Here is a 15,514-nt window from a genome sequence, read left to right as displayed (position 1 = left end):
TTGTCAGTTAATGAAAACACTATTTGGGATTAACCTACACAGAACGTGATGTTTTGTAGATTGTCAACATTAGATAATGCTTGTGTATGTGCATGTGGAGGTAGGACTAGTTTCCAAGTAATGAATGAGTTGCTACAGCTACTTAGAAAAAAGTACATGGTTAAAAAGGGTGTACAATAGGTATAGCATGTGTAATACAGATTTTACTCCTACAACGTTTACACTGGAGTTGAGCTGTATTATGTGTTTGATTCTCTTACAGACACAGCATGAAACTCAGTTGAGTCATTGCACAGGCACGTAAAGAGAGCTCTAGGCTTTAAGATACACTCATTTTATCCAAATACCATATTAAACAATCATATAGTGAAAGCTAGAATCTTTTCAGTGTACTGAAAAGTGTGGTCTAGTAAAATGTCTACAGATAAAACAGTGCAACAGAAGAATCTGCAGCAATTTGTGTTCTTTGTAGAGCTGATTAAGTTGCTTTTCCCTGCCCTGAAGAGAGAGGAGCAACCATCTCCTTGCACAGAATTGTGCCTCGTGGCCTTGCCTGCGAGTGTGATACTGTGTAATATTTGGAATGAAATACCTGTGAGTGACTAATGCGTGAGCAAGTCAGGGAAGCAAGTCATTGCAGTGTATGTGTCTATTGCAGTTATATATATATACCAGCCCTTATTTGCACACTTGCGTAGTCTAAAAATCTGTTAACCTGTACTGGTGCGACCTGATTTCAGTCTTTCCACATTCTCTTTGTTTTCAAAAGTATCAAATTACATACCGGTGCAGTATTTTGCTCTGGTAGATTTTATTATGTATAAAAATTTTCTGTGTTAAGAATATAATTCAATACTCTGTCAGTACATCTTGTAGTAAATGGAAACTTAAAGGCAGATCTCCTGGATTTTATATTAGTGGCCTACAATATATGTGAAATATGGTGGATGAGGAAATTATCACTTGGCATAATCACTGAAATGCGATCACCTCAACTTGTCTCCTAGTAAAAAGCCATTGCAGCTTTGAAGTACGATTAAAGTATTGGTATGGTAAAGCACCTCGAATTTATAATATGATGTGAAATGAAGTCATAACTATCATGAACACCGTGGGGCTCCAGATGTGCAAATACATTGCCTGGCAATCTCCTTTCAGATTTCCTGGGTTAAGTTGATAAATTGCACAGTTTAGTTGTGAAAGTTTTGAATAATTTATGTCGTATTTGAGTTTCTTTTGATATTAATATATCAGAATATTTTCATATTGTCTAGAAAGGAGTTTAAATATAATCAGTAGAGAATAGCTACAAGCCAAGATTAAAATTATGCCAGCGTGTCTCACTGATGATGTGTTTTAAGAGTTCTCCTTCTAGGAAACATTTAGCATTACCAGAAAGTTGTAGGCAGGATTATTGATCTGAATATCAATCCTTGTGGCTTTGAATTACTACCTTGTGCCAGCAAGATCCTTCTTTCCTTTCTATCTATGTGAAACACTTCAAAAGGTGGGATAATCCTATTCCTGTATCTCCTGTGAAACTATTCTGTTTATCCAGCTCATCCTGTTGTGTCTTGAAAGAATCCTATTTGCAGAGGTTCAGTATCACCTCATGCTCCTTCTCATACACAAGTTCCACAGAAGATACACATTTTTGGAAACACTTGATACGAGTGTGTAGCACAGTAGGTAAATAGATCTCAACACATTCAAAAAGATTAAAATTACATAGTCACAAATATGAGCTAAACTGTATCGAATTATTTCTTTATGCTAGTGTTAGTGAGGCAGCTGGTGCTGCATTTACTTACCTGACAATTCCCAAATAGGCAGAGTTTTTTGAGAAGCTCTCACTTTGCAATACTTGCAAACAGATGTTTGCCATTTCTCATCAGTCAAGAAGTTCCTTAAACTACAAAATGCCTTTTCATTGTTTCATATAGTTATTTTTGGAGCAGAAGCAATTGTTTGGGGAATAGAAAAAGAATTACTACTCACAAATTTAAGTCTACAAACCCCATAAAATACAGGGCTTAATATTGGCAATTGGTTAACTCAATGGTTTTGCACAGAAGTTACATTTTATGAATATTTTCAGAGGTTACAAGAAGTACGGTAGCATACTGTGTATAGTGATAAACTTGACAACTGTGACTTTTTGTTATGTTTGGCATTTCTGTTACTACCACCACTACCGGTTTTTCAACGATGTATCTTCTCCACTTGGGCTGATTAAATTGGCAGGATTTGAGGGTCAGAATTCTCAGTAAGGAATGCTTACTAATGTGGATTGTGCCCATTCTCAGGATAAAGGAAATATCTGGCCTTAGCTTAACAAAGGGAAACACCACAAGGAGTTTCCAGTGACTATATTAATAACTTCCATGCTTACCGGGGTAAAAAATAGTGCACTTGTTTATGTGCATAACTTTGGGTTACTGTGTTTTAAAAGATTGGTTTCTGAAGCTTGTCCCTGAATTTTCATAGGCCAAGTTGGAAAAAGATTTCTGGCTGTGGGTCCATTATCTAAGATATTTCCTGGATTTATGCCATAAATTATAGAACTGAGTCCTATTTTTAAATGTAATTTTTATTTTTCAGAGCCAGCATTTCAAAAATTTGCATGTATGAGTGTACATAAGCGTGTTCTGTATGCCTGCTTTCGAAAATCTGGTTCATATTCTTTTTTTGTCTGATGAGATTTTTTTTATGCTGTTGTATTATTTTGTTATTCACCATATTGTTTTAATAAAACTCTTTGTTCACGATGAGTCATAATGAAATCAGGATTAATATTTTGGCAGTGACGCATTAAATGCTAAAAACCTTGGACTTCAGAGTGCTTTTGTAAGATTTTAATCAAAACCAAAGGAATTTGCAAATCACACTGCACTTAGGGTGCTTTTCATTGCACCCTTTAAGAATGCCATGTTTCATTATAGCAGTGGTAAATGTGGCCATGAATTTACTGTAATTTAATGAAAATAAAGTACGATTGTTGTTTTGTCATCATAAAAAAGGATTTAAATCATGAAAATATATAGCTTAAAAAATTACATGATCAACGGACACATAGACATACAGAGTATTAATTTTACTTTAGGCTTAGAATCCTGTTTCTTGTCCTATAAATAAATATTATAATCAGTAGTTCCCAAACATAAAAGCATTTACAGAATAGGTTTTTGCATCTCTCTCAGCAAAAAGATCGATGTGATTTTCTTCCCCTGTTGGTCAGGATTGCTGTCTTCAAAAGTGTACTGTTAAATTCTGATCTTGTCAATCACGTCAGTTTTTTTAAAAATGTGATTTCATCTTCTCATTTACAGGAATTGCAATGAAATCACCACAGGTAAGTAAGACTCTTATCTGTTAGATGGTACTTCTCTTTTTTCACTATCAATTAAATACAAATAACTTACTATGCAGAAATTATACTAGTAGTAACATGAGTATCGAGCAGTGTTTTAAGTTATTTATTCTGGCAGCATGCCAGACTGATGGTGTAATTCCTCCAACTGAAATATTTTTTAAGCTAAAGAAATACATAAACTCCAAGTCAGTTTTTCCAGTAACTCTTTCACTTATATGTTACTTACGTGTTTCTTCAGTTCAGCGTTAATTTGAGAGTTCACTTTCCAGGAAGTTTTGTCATGTCATTATTCCAGGGAGACATATTATAGTAGTAATAACGAAACCAAACCGGGCTTTAACCATGCAAACCCTAGGAGTTATTTGCACCACGGGATTATGGTGGTGGAGGAGTGGTTTACAGCAATAAAGCACTGAAGACCTTTTTCTTCAAAAAGCAAAAATGCTCATGTTTTCTTTACTCCATGATAAAGCTGAGATTTTATTGTTTCTTCTCTTCTGCGTGATAGAAAGCAGATATTTCCAATATAATTTTCCTTATAAAATGGCAGCTACTGTTACTGATTATCCTGAGCATGCCTGCTTGCTTTCTTCTCTACTTTTCCTTTGAATGGTAAAAGAAATGTATTATGATGTTTGTGCCTCATAGATTCCTCCTTTTTTCACCTCAATAAGCATTTGTCAGGGTGAAGGTAAAGGGACAAGGTAGACTTAACAAATTCCTTATTTGTTGACTATTTCCATTGTTTTGATGTCTTTGTAGCATTATACATTATTTCTGTGAATCACATTTAAAACTTATAGCTCATGAGTTGTTATAAAAATATCATGTACGTTTGTCAGGGAAACATTAGCAAAGTGAAATTCTTTGTGAAGTAAAACAGATGCTATCCACGGGTGTCGTGTAAGACCTTGTATGCAGAGTTTCATTAGAAGCACTCTGACATGCGTTTGACTCATCAGAGTCCTTCCACTGATGTTGGAGAGCTCTGGCTGATATTCTACATATGACTGAGTCTTATAAAGCAAAATTTCAGCATTTAATGTACTTTGTTCTATGCGTAGAGAGCAATATTGTATTTTCCTTAGGGCAAAAGGCCTTCTCACACTGGTAATGCAAAGCACCCACACAGGTATGTATATATTGAGAAATGTCCAGCAAAAGGCCGAATATAGAACTGGAATTTCAACTCAGAAATAAAAAACAGAGAAAGAAAAGCTCTGGAGGTTTCTTTCTGAACTCAAATCCAGAACAGGTGTGTAAGAGTGCTGAGGAGCAGAACATCATAAATTGGAATCAAAACATGAATTTGTGATAAAGCAATATTGAAAAACATCACAGATATCTGTAACACTAAAATTAAAGATGAGATGTCCATCACCTATCTGCTCTCCCTTACTTAATATTTTTCCCTGCAATGACTGTAAGAGTCCTCCAGTCTTTCCGTTATATGACACACTGTTATTTTTTAAGTCAGTACTTAGAAATGTTACAGAGAATGATTAACTGCTAAGTCCAATATATAATTTAAGGTGGCCAGTCAAGCGTATAGGAGGAGGAATGACACCAGATATTTTACATAAAGTTTCCACAGCGTACAGTGAAATGTTGCATCAGACCAAGTTGCTTTGGTGTGCTCTGACCTGTGCTCTGATCCGGGCAAAAACACTGATGGAGAAATATCAACTTTTGAACTTCCGCTTTCCTTCCAGTTATTTTTATCTTCTATATTACGGATACGTTTCATTGTAATGTATTCCCACCACAGTGCAAAGCATAGTAGAGGAAGTACAAAATTAACACTTAGTTTCTCTCTCCAGGTTCACAATCTGTCGGGACACTACTTAGTCTGCATTAACAGCAATAGATGGGATATGAATCTGGGGAAAAGCTTACTGTCAAAGTATTTAAATATTTATCTTTTAGCAAAATTGTCTGGCAATTTGTTACTTGAATTGATTTCGTGAAAATTTAAGTCCAAAAGACCAAACAACCTATTGCTGCCTTTCCATAGTACCGAGGGTGACTTGAATTTCCTGTGTTGTTACTGTTATAACGGTATACGCAGAATCTGTGTGTGTGTTTATGTATGTGTTTATCAATGGAAAAAATAGTGGAATTAGGCTGCTTCTCCCAGATTAATAAAATTCTTTCAACCTTTTTTATCTATTATGAGGTAGAGCTATAGGGCAAAAGCCTACTTCTTTAAAAACACATTGCATGCTCTCTTCAGACAGGATAGCTGGCTGCTATGAATAAGATTAATGACACAAAATTTTTGTAGTGGTAGTGATACATTCTGAATACTCTATTAATGTACTGTTCTATATTCATATTTTTTTGCAGTAATGTCTATGTTGTGTTGGTTAAAAACAACAGCAAAACAATTTTTTCATCAGCATTGGAATTAATGGAGCCTAGTTTGTAATGACGTTGTGTCCCACCTCACTGTACTGCAACAGCCCACATCTCTTCGCAATGCTTCCAGCTCCATCCCACATTTCCCTGCTCCTCAGCACGTATCCAGTGTTCCTTCCTATTTCCTTGGTGTCTGTACCATGAGGGGCAGCATGTGCTGTGGCTGATGCTGAATGATGTGTGAGAAATGAGCAGAGATGGTCTCACCCCCCTAGCAGACTTAGTTTCAGTTTCTCTCCTTTACCAAGTTAATTTCACGAAGGTTGTAAGAACTTATTTATTCTTGAGGCATGTTTCTGAGTGCTGAATATCACTGAAATTAGTGAAAATTGGATTAAATTGGATTGAACCAGGCTAAAATACTAAAAGATCTCAAATCTGCTAGATCTGCAGAAAGCACAGCCTCTCATTCCCAGCTTCACAGTGTATTCCAACAGTTTTTCACAGAGTGTATGTTTGTGTTGTTATAAAGTCATGCTAAAGGCAGGTTGGTCTGATGGCAATTTAGTGCTTACGTTCCAACTTATGTTTCTAATCCAGTGTCAAAATAGATTCTGAGGAAAATTTTTCTTCCTTTTGGTGGGGAAAGAGGGAGAGTTAGAATTTGCCATTTCCTCTGACCCAGCATGGGACTCTGCCCAGCTCAGTTTGTCATAAGGAAACACAAAGAAGAGTTGTAAACAGGGTGAAATCAAAACCATTTTCAAAGTATGATTGACTTACGGAAATGCTGTTTCACTTTCATCTTAGTTTCTTCATGCGCTTTTCTTGGTGTGGGTTAAATGTTCGCAGGTAAGACCCCAATGGCAAAAGAATGAATTGGAGCATAAGATGTTCTGTGCCGAGATCTCATCGCACTGCACCACCGTAACACTTAGCAAGAAAGGCAAGCTGAAATTCACTATTCCTGAGCAAGAAGGAAACCAAATTAAATATGAGGCCAATTCTGAGATCAAAGTTGCTTGAAAAGCATGGACCAAGGTCATAAATTTAAAATAGGTTGAAAAGTCTTCCACCACACCAAGTCTGAGGATACTGTGGCAGTGACCTGACTCCTTAATTAACATGATTGCTAATTAATTCTGCAAACCCTTGGCTCCCAAAGATTCTAAGGAGAAAATCGATATATGTTGCCCATTTTTCTACTTTAGATGAAGATCCACTATCGCTGTTATTTTTCTTCTTTGCAGTTTAAATTAACAGCTTCCAGGCTATTGTAAATTATTCTTATTCTGTATTTTTTTGCCAGTGAATATTTGAGTTGATAAAGCAAGACACATTCCCTATTTGTTGTTCTGTTGCCTTGGATACAATATATGCTTTACATTGTGTCCAATGGGAATATGTTCAAATGCATTTACTGAAAAATACGTAAACTATTTTTTCCTCATTATGCCAATTACCTTAATACCCTCTTCCTACTACAAAGCAAAATCATCCACAGAAAAGTGTATTTTCTCTGTTCATTTCCATGTGATGATATCCCCAGGAAAACATTTTTCTCTCATATTTCCATATGTGTGAGAGTCTCTGCTCCTGTGTTGTGCATACTCTGAAATCTTTTGATCATGCATCAGACCGTTCCCTTTACCACTTTCATAAGAATTTCTCTTCCATTGCATTTGTTGGCAATCCTACTTATATCAATAACCCTTATCTTTTGGGGGGATGGGATTTGTAGGTGAAAAGGTTGATTTCCCTTACTTTCCTGGTATGAATGGTAACAGTCAGTTTAAATACTCATTAGCTGAAGAAATAAAGTAGTATTTAAAAAGTATCAACTCTGGAAAAAAATAGAAATAGTGTCTTCTAAGTGTAAATTTGCACATGCAATGTAATTGTTTGGCTTTTGCTTTAATTTTCCTTTGTGGTTTTGGGAATAGCAGGTGGAGGAAAGGATTCTGTACAGATGCTTTCTACTTCTACCCTAATCCATGGGTTTGGTGTGACTGCAGTAATTTTATGTGATGCTGGTTGTAGTTACTAGTATGTGCTTTTTATCTTAGGGTATGATCCTATTCCTCTTCTAGTCAAGGTAAATCCTACTGATTCACAAGGGAGCCGAAACTCACTTCACTGCACAGCAGATTCTAGCACTTTCAGCTCCACTCCAGGTATCTGTGGCACCGTTCAGGGATATTTTTTCTCCTTTTTTCCTTTTTAAACTCTAATCTCTGGTTATCATGGTCTTTTAGTAGTATCAAGTCTACAAATCTGTAAAATGTTTGGTTTTATGGGTCCATTTATTTCCTGTGTTGCATTACTGCTCCTGCTGTAACCATTTCTTCTGGAACCCAAGCTGAAAAACTCATTTGTAGTAATAGATCTTTAAAGTTCCCTATAGCTTCTGCTATATGACAGGCGCTCTCTCAGCTTTAGTGACTGCAATCATCATATAGAGCAGAGGGCTCTTGTCACAGTTTGGTTGGCTCCACTGAGGTACTGCCCAGTCCCATTTTTAAGAAGATTTGTTGTGGAAAAATACTTCTGATTTCTTTTTGGGGGGTTGTTGCGTGATAGGGGCAAAGCGGTTTTGGCAGAAAATAAACCCCCTTGCGTTCTAACACTCCTCACCGAGCTGGGAGGCCAGGTGCGGCTGGGTTTAAATTCTGAGTGATGCCCAATTCAGCACTATCAGTCCAATCGCGTTTAATATGTATTAAACTATTACGATTTGGATACACTAATAGTGGACTGCACCTTCAGTCTAGTCATGCTCACGAACTAGCACGGCCACTCTCGAGTCTTTGGTTGCGTTCAGTGAGAAACCGAAATGACCAGCTACTTAAACAGTGCAGTTTATTTAAACAACAGATATACAGGTTCTTAGGATTGCCGGTGATAAATACACTCTCTGCAAAGCGCGTGCAAATGAAAGTATTGTTACATATACAAAATGTGCAACACAGTTATAAATGGTACAGCCTGGCTATAAATGTAGGAAAGAGATTTTCTAGAGAAATTTCTAAGTTTCCCGAGAAAGCACTCAGTATAATCTAAGTCTTACCCAAAGGCGTCCCTATGGGGGGGAAGAAAGGCTCTGCCCGTCGACTGATCCTGGAAGACAGTGATGGAATTCTTCGCAACGGTGTCTTCCCTGGTATCCCCCCTCTTTCAGGCTATTTTTATACTATTTGTTATCTTCAAGGTGGAGTTTGAGTGACTTTAGTCATACATACTTTTATTATGATTGGTGTAAAATTCTCTCGCTTCACATTTAACGGTATAGTTTACAAGAAATTCAGGGCGCAGACTCAAGAAGGAGCGGTCGTACCTTGCAGGCAGGTAGCCTTCAGGATGGAGGTGTTTTGGTATTATAATGAATTATAAAGAGCAGAGTTCGCACAAAGGACAGCATTTCATCAAAATTTGACAAAATGTTGGCTCAGGGTAAAGAGCAGGCAGCTAATTAGCAGCTTATCTGTTTCATGGTACTATCCCGTTCCTGTATCTGCATAAGACAAGGCCACGGAATAATTATCTTCTGTCCCGTATCTCATGTAGCTTCGCAAGCATCATACAGGGAATCACAGATGTTGCACTTTTTCGCATGCCAGCCGCAGCTGTTTTCTACCTCAGAAACCTCTTGATTTTATACTTTTCCTTAATGTATGAACAATGCTGTACTTTTGTATTTTTGGCCAATTTAGTAATTATTCCACAGGGGTTTGGTTGGAAATCTTCAATGACTTATATGTCCTTACATTCTCTTGAAGTTTTGTTCTGTATGGCAACAATATGGCAAGTCCGTATGACCCTTTTGCCTTTTGGGTTTTCAGGTGATCGATAATGCTGGGAACTGAGGCAGAGGGGTGTGCGGCACAGCCCTCCATGTTGAATTCCACTGCCCTTCCCACTGCAGCTCCCAATTTAGAAGATGGGGTGAAGCTGCAGACATGGGATGGAGGATTCCTTTGAATAAGTACTTAGTTTACAAGGACTCATTGCATAAAAGAACATGTAGTGAGTTTCAAATGGAGATTTTAATAATTTACCAAGATTTTGTTCACTTCTAGATATTTATTCCTTCAGTATTGCTTCACTGGTGGCCTTTTTTACTAGGAATTGTGCTTTCCAACCATGCAGTTTTATTTAACTTTCTGTAAAGCATATTTTATTTATATTAGCAGATTTGTTTGTGCAAGTCAAATTTCATCCATATTTTTGTAAGTGTTAACATTTCTTCATAGCGTAATCTTACTCTTCTGTTGATGTACACAGTTTCTTTAACCATCTGAATGCGGGCTCATCATAATTTTCATCACCTGTACAAAAGGGCCAGAATCTGCTGACAAACGTTCAGAATAGGTAGGCATATATTATTACCATTTGTGCAGGCAGCGAAACTAAGCATCATGCTTTTATAGCCGTATCTTGATGGAGCAACAGCTGCCATCACTAGACACAGGTTAATCTGGATCCCTCCAGATCAATCAGCACACTGTTGTCATCCATTCCACCTTGCAACACTTTATTTTCTGGTTTAAATCCAATTATTTGGAATTATTTTGAATAGAGCTCTCTAAAAAGGAAAACCGTTTATATCAATTAGTAGAAGCAAACATATGTTCTGTAGCTTTGCAAAGATCCTGCTTAAAATTCTCAAGCAAAGTTAGGGCATGTACATATTTTAAAATAAAACATAATATGTCACATCTGACTGTGACAGAAGGAGAGCTGAAATGTAATAATGTTATGAATGCCACAGATGAGGCTGTGTGGAAATCTAGAAATATTGATATGTCACCTAGTTATTGAGAGAGGCTCTGTGACAGTCTTGTGCAGCATGTGCTTTACAGGACAATTTCTTTGGCATACCAAGAGTCGAGAGGCGGCTGCATTATTTGTTTCACCTGAGGACTGACAGGAAATTGCCACAACCAAATGTCTGATTGACCATGACATACGTTCCTGCTGCTTGGCCAGGTGGCCAAAAAGCCAAGGGGTACATCTACTCTAATGGAACAGCTGCCTAATGGGAATGACGAACTCTGAACGAGCCAAAGAGCCTGTACTACCTCTTGAGGTGCACTGTGTGTGTCAAAGTACGTGGAGTCATCTAGTATTATGGGAGGTCTTTTGCTGCATTTAGGGACACTGAGCAACCAAAGGTAAATGGAAAGAGGAGGCAGGTGAAAAGGAATTGACAAGGAGGTATTGCAAAAGAGGGAAAAGCCAGAAAAGTTCAGTCTTTGCTATCTTAAAAGGGAGAGTGTAGGAGTATGAGTGGGTTATAAGACATTTCAGGATTGGTTGGGCATATCTGGGAGCAGGAGAAGGGGCAGATGTTGTGGGAGAGGAGGGAAGAGAACGTAGGAGAGAGCTAGAAGATAGCAGAGGTGAGGAAGCAGGAATTATGAGATGCTTGACAGCAACCATGGTATGAGTATGGAGCCAGGGTCTGTGATAGAAATGAATGGATGGAATATCACTACTTTAAACCTTACATTGGATTAATGAAGAAAAACACCTGGGAGGTAAAAATGGCTTGCCAGATAAGGCAGTCATGTATGTGGGTGGGTTTTGAGGCTTTTGGCCAAGAAGCAAGAGATTCTAAGGATGTAAAATAATTAGTCTTCTTAAGAAGAAAAACAGTTGTCAAATGTCAGGGAGTGTCATGGGCATCATTTGCAGGGTACACTTCATGGAAGATAGTCTGTGGAACTTTCTATAGGAATTGGTTATCCCAGTATGTCGGTATTGGTAAGTGTACGAGGAAAGCTAGGGGTGTCTAGCATTTTTCACTATTTGTAAGAGATATTTGCTTTCTTCTAATTAATAATTTGCTGCTTGAATGAAGAGCTCTTATTTTATTATTATCAATTATCAAAATTGTTGTGGAGGAAAGTACAGGTACGTATCAGACTAACTGTTATGGGTGATACACTGTGACCCTCGGCCTGATCTGAGATGAGGGAAATTTCATGATTATTAACATATCTTCTCCTAAAGAGACCTAACGTGGTTGAAGAAACTTTAAGTTAGAGTTCCCTGAGTAATTATGATGTTCTTTAGCTTAGATCTGAATTAGATCATTCAATCATCATGAAAGCACTGTTTTCAACATCCCATAGTTCTCAACAGATGGAGAAGTATTTCAAACTGTGTATACATTTGAATGAGACAAGGAACACATGCAGATAAGTAAAAATAGACTAGGACCCAAAGCGCGTTTGCTATTTCTCTTTAAAATTGAAATACTACTTGACAACAACTACTGAATATCTTGTCCTCTTTGAAGCGTTGGTTTTCTCTTGCATGAAGCTAATTTGGTCACGTTTCAAAAAATGTTACTATGTTGTGATCGCAGTTCTTGTTTAATGCATAAATCTCACCCACAGGATCTCAGAGTAGAGAAATTAGAGTAATGAACTATAAAGATGATGAAATTTTGCAACAATCCATCCATTAAAGAGGTTTAATTATGATTTCTGTACTGTAGGCAAGAGAGACTCATGTTGTTTTCTTACCTGGCATCAAGGAATGCCAATCTGTGAGTGGACATCTGAACGTTAACTGACTTTCATAAGCCTCGAGGGAATATGAATGCATCATGAGTTACACTTGACAGTCCTGAAACACTCAAACATTTTCACCATTGCTCCCAAAATTCTGGAAAAAAATTCTAAGGAGTGTAATAAATTAGAGTAGGTATATTTTTAAACTGATATCTCTAAGATAATCATAACATAAATGGCTAGTACAGCACTGTTAAACGCAAAATATGGATACACATGTATAGACATGATTTTCTCTTGCTGCAACTAAAGACTATAAAGACACTTAGTTCCTTTGTACACCACTTTAAGGTCTCCTAGTGAAAACGCTGTATAAGAGCTAGATATTATTATCTTTTATTACTTTCTTCAAAAGACTACCAAGGGCACCTAAGGTGTTGAATGGTGTTCTTGTATTAGAGACTAGTAAAAACACAAACAAATAACTAAAGCATTTTTAATGGGTTTAATTACTTTTAGACATTTGAACAATATAATTCCTAATGGAAATGCTGATGAACCTCTATTTTATCACCATTTGTTACTCTATAGAGACTCTTAAATAGTGGGGGATTTATAAATTTTGAATTAGATTTTGATAATTCATCTTGGGGTACATGTGTATTCAGGAAATCTGAAACTTGAAAGAGCATAGCTAATCAGATGGATAATGCCCATCACGCCTCTAGCTCCAGTTGCACGTGGAGCATGCAGTTTCATGAATGTTTGATTGCAGTAATTGGTATTCAGAAGAGTTTGTGCAGTTTTTAAGTACGGCTATAGGTATGGTTGGCCAAGTTTTTAGGTTATGCTAGGTTGCACAATGTTGGCTACATTTTTTAAAACTTGGCAAATACATTCAGAAAAGTATGATTTTAAGCTGTATGTACATTCCCCATGACTGTGGGTACAACTAAATATGGGAATGCAAATGTAGCTGATTAGTTGATTGCAGTTGAATGTACAAGGTATCTGTGTGCTGTTATTGAAAGTATTTGCATAACAGACATGTACATCCAGTAGTAAAATATAGTTACTAAAATCAAAAGTCTCATTAGCTCATCAACACATACAAGTTAGGAATACAAGAGAGAACAGTTTTGGAATTGTAGTCTTCTAAACTACATTTCTTGAATGTGCAATTTATCATTTAAAAGGGCCTTCCATCAGAAAGTTGTTTTTGCACTGAGGTAATGATGTTGTGTATTCCAAAAGGATACAAATGAATTGTTCTGTAGTTGTGGAAATAGCTCTTTACTTAGCTTGAAAGCAGGGACAATACAGGCTAGAATGGTGCAAAATTGTAATGAATCCTATCTAATATCAATCTGTCTTCATGACAACAGATGCAAACTTTGCAATACTTCAGCTGGCATATAATGAATATGTTATATCGCTATGCTAACAAGCTGCTGCTATGTTTTTGTGGATTTCAAAACACTATTGAGGGCATGGAGGCTGTTTTTTCCTTTATATCTAACTAGGCATGGGAATAAAACTGGATATGACTGAAATCCTGTGCAATAAGAAGTTCAATTTAGATTTGTAGGAAGCTAAATTGCATTTTTGAAAACTATTTTCCATTCTGAAATGGGTGATAATTAATGACATAACCAAAAACATTAGCCAAATCAAGGTTTTAATTGTACCATGAATGGCACAGTATTAACTATTTTAGAATTAACTAACTATGGACCATGTGTTCTTCCCTCCAAATTATGATAGTTGTTTTAAAATGCACAATACACTTAGTGTTAATGCAACAGGGCCAATTTTATCCCTCATGTAACACCCAAAAGAAGCCTGTTGGATTTATGTCAGACCCTGATTTTAAATTGTTGGCTTTTTGTTTTGAAAAACAGTTTCATATTGCATTCTCTTTCCTGGAGACGGCTGTATAGTTTTGGAGTTATTATACAACTCCACTAAAGCCTTGACAGCCAATGTCTGATCCCATTCCAGAGATTCATGCTTGCCAGCCTAATAAGAACATGGTCAATTATTTTCCTTTTAATCCCACTGGATTTCCCCAAGGAGCAAGGAAAAGAGTTACTTCATTGCCTGGCATGTCAGGATTTTGTAAATCCACTGCTGCTATTTCAGTCCTGGTGTTCAAGTGGAGTGGGAGAGCAAGTCTTGAAAGCCTTGTCTCCAGAGCTGTATGGAGTGTGTATGTCAATGCTTAAAAAACATGTTCTAACACTCAACCAAACCTAGTAAATTAGTTATATTACAGTACAAAGAAAAATATAGCCAAAAATATACTTTTTCATTAAGTTTCATTACTTTATTACGTGCTTTTCCCTGACTCTAATTGCTAGGTTTGAAATATGTCATCAGAAGGGCAAATCTGTAAATGGTACATGTAACATATATTTTATATCTATATGAACTCAGCCGCTCACAAAAAAAAATAAGTCTATGGTGTATTCATTATCTAATATTGGTTATGATTCAGTTATATAAGAGATGTTTTAAAAGCTTTCTGGAAAAAATAAATTCTGCATCAGTGAAAAGTTGCTCAATGATCTGTTTATTTTGAGCTTTTGAGCAAAACCATCACCGCTGTTCTTATGCACAATTATAAGGATTTTTTCAGGAAATCTGACTTCCAAAGTGCAGCCTGAAACATCAGCTCTGGTGAAGGCTGATGAAAATCCTCTTACTTTGATACCTAAATAAATAAGATTGCTGTATGTGTGAGTACAATATATTGTGGTTACAAACACAGGACACCCACATCTCTCTTAGAGTAGATTCAGATGATCCATTCCTTCTTTGGACATTCTAATAAATTGCAAATTCAAGAAAAAGAAAGAAACTGTAGAAAGAAAAAGTAACCACAGTTACCTATCAAGAAAAACCCTGCTATTTAACCACTTCACGGTAAAGCTGTGTCAGCTTCAATACACAGTTATAACTGAGAGAGGGATCTAACTATTCAACACTAATTTTAGCAGCATCTTTCATGTGTATTTTGTATAAAGCTAGTCCTCTCTTGCTTTAATAAACAATGAAGACTCAGTAAAGCTTATGAAATAGTAATGGTTTTATTTCTGTTCTTTCTGCCTCACTTTCACTAGCATTACCATTTACGTTTTGCAGGGCCCAAAAAACATGTTCTTGGTTTTTGAGATGAACCGATTTAGGTCTGCAGCCACCAATACAAGGCAACTCGTGAATATAGTGTTACATTGCATTGCAGTCTTTGAAATATCCTTCAATT

The 15,514-nt window shown here is 36.7% G+C and overlaps 1 long non-coding RNA gene across 16 annotated transcripts in view; it reads left to right on the top strand.

Annotated features, from left to right (window-relative positions):
- LOC134522240 (uncharacterized) overlaps positions 1-15,514 on the top strand; it is a 167,088-nt gene that overhangs the window by 71,675 nt on the left and 79,899 nt on the right. For 12 of the 16 annotated variants that reach the window (XR_010072983.1, XR_010072984.1, XR_010072991.1 and 9 more), the window contains exon 2: positions 3,330-3,352. The exons of the other annotated variants lie outside the window; for them this stretch is intronic. This is a non-coding gene — a long non-coding RNA (uncharacterized LOC134522240). The remainder of the gene's footprint in view (positions 1-3,329; positions 3,353-15,514) is intronic. 16 annotated transcript variants of the gene reach the window in all.

This window comes from Chroicocephalus ridibundus, chromosome 12 (genome assembly GCF_963924245.1).
Source record: "Chroicocephalus ridibundus chromosome 12, bChrRid1.1, whole genome shotgun sequence".
Taxonomy (NCBI): domain Eukaryota; kingdom Metazoa; phylum Chordata; class Aves; order Charadriiformes; family Laridae; genus Chroicocephalus; species Chroicocephalus ridibundus.
This window is presented reverse-complemented; position numbering and strand designations above follow the sequence as displayed.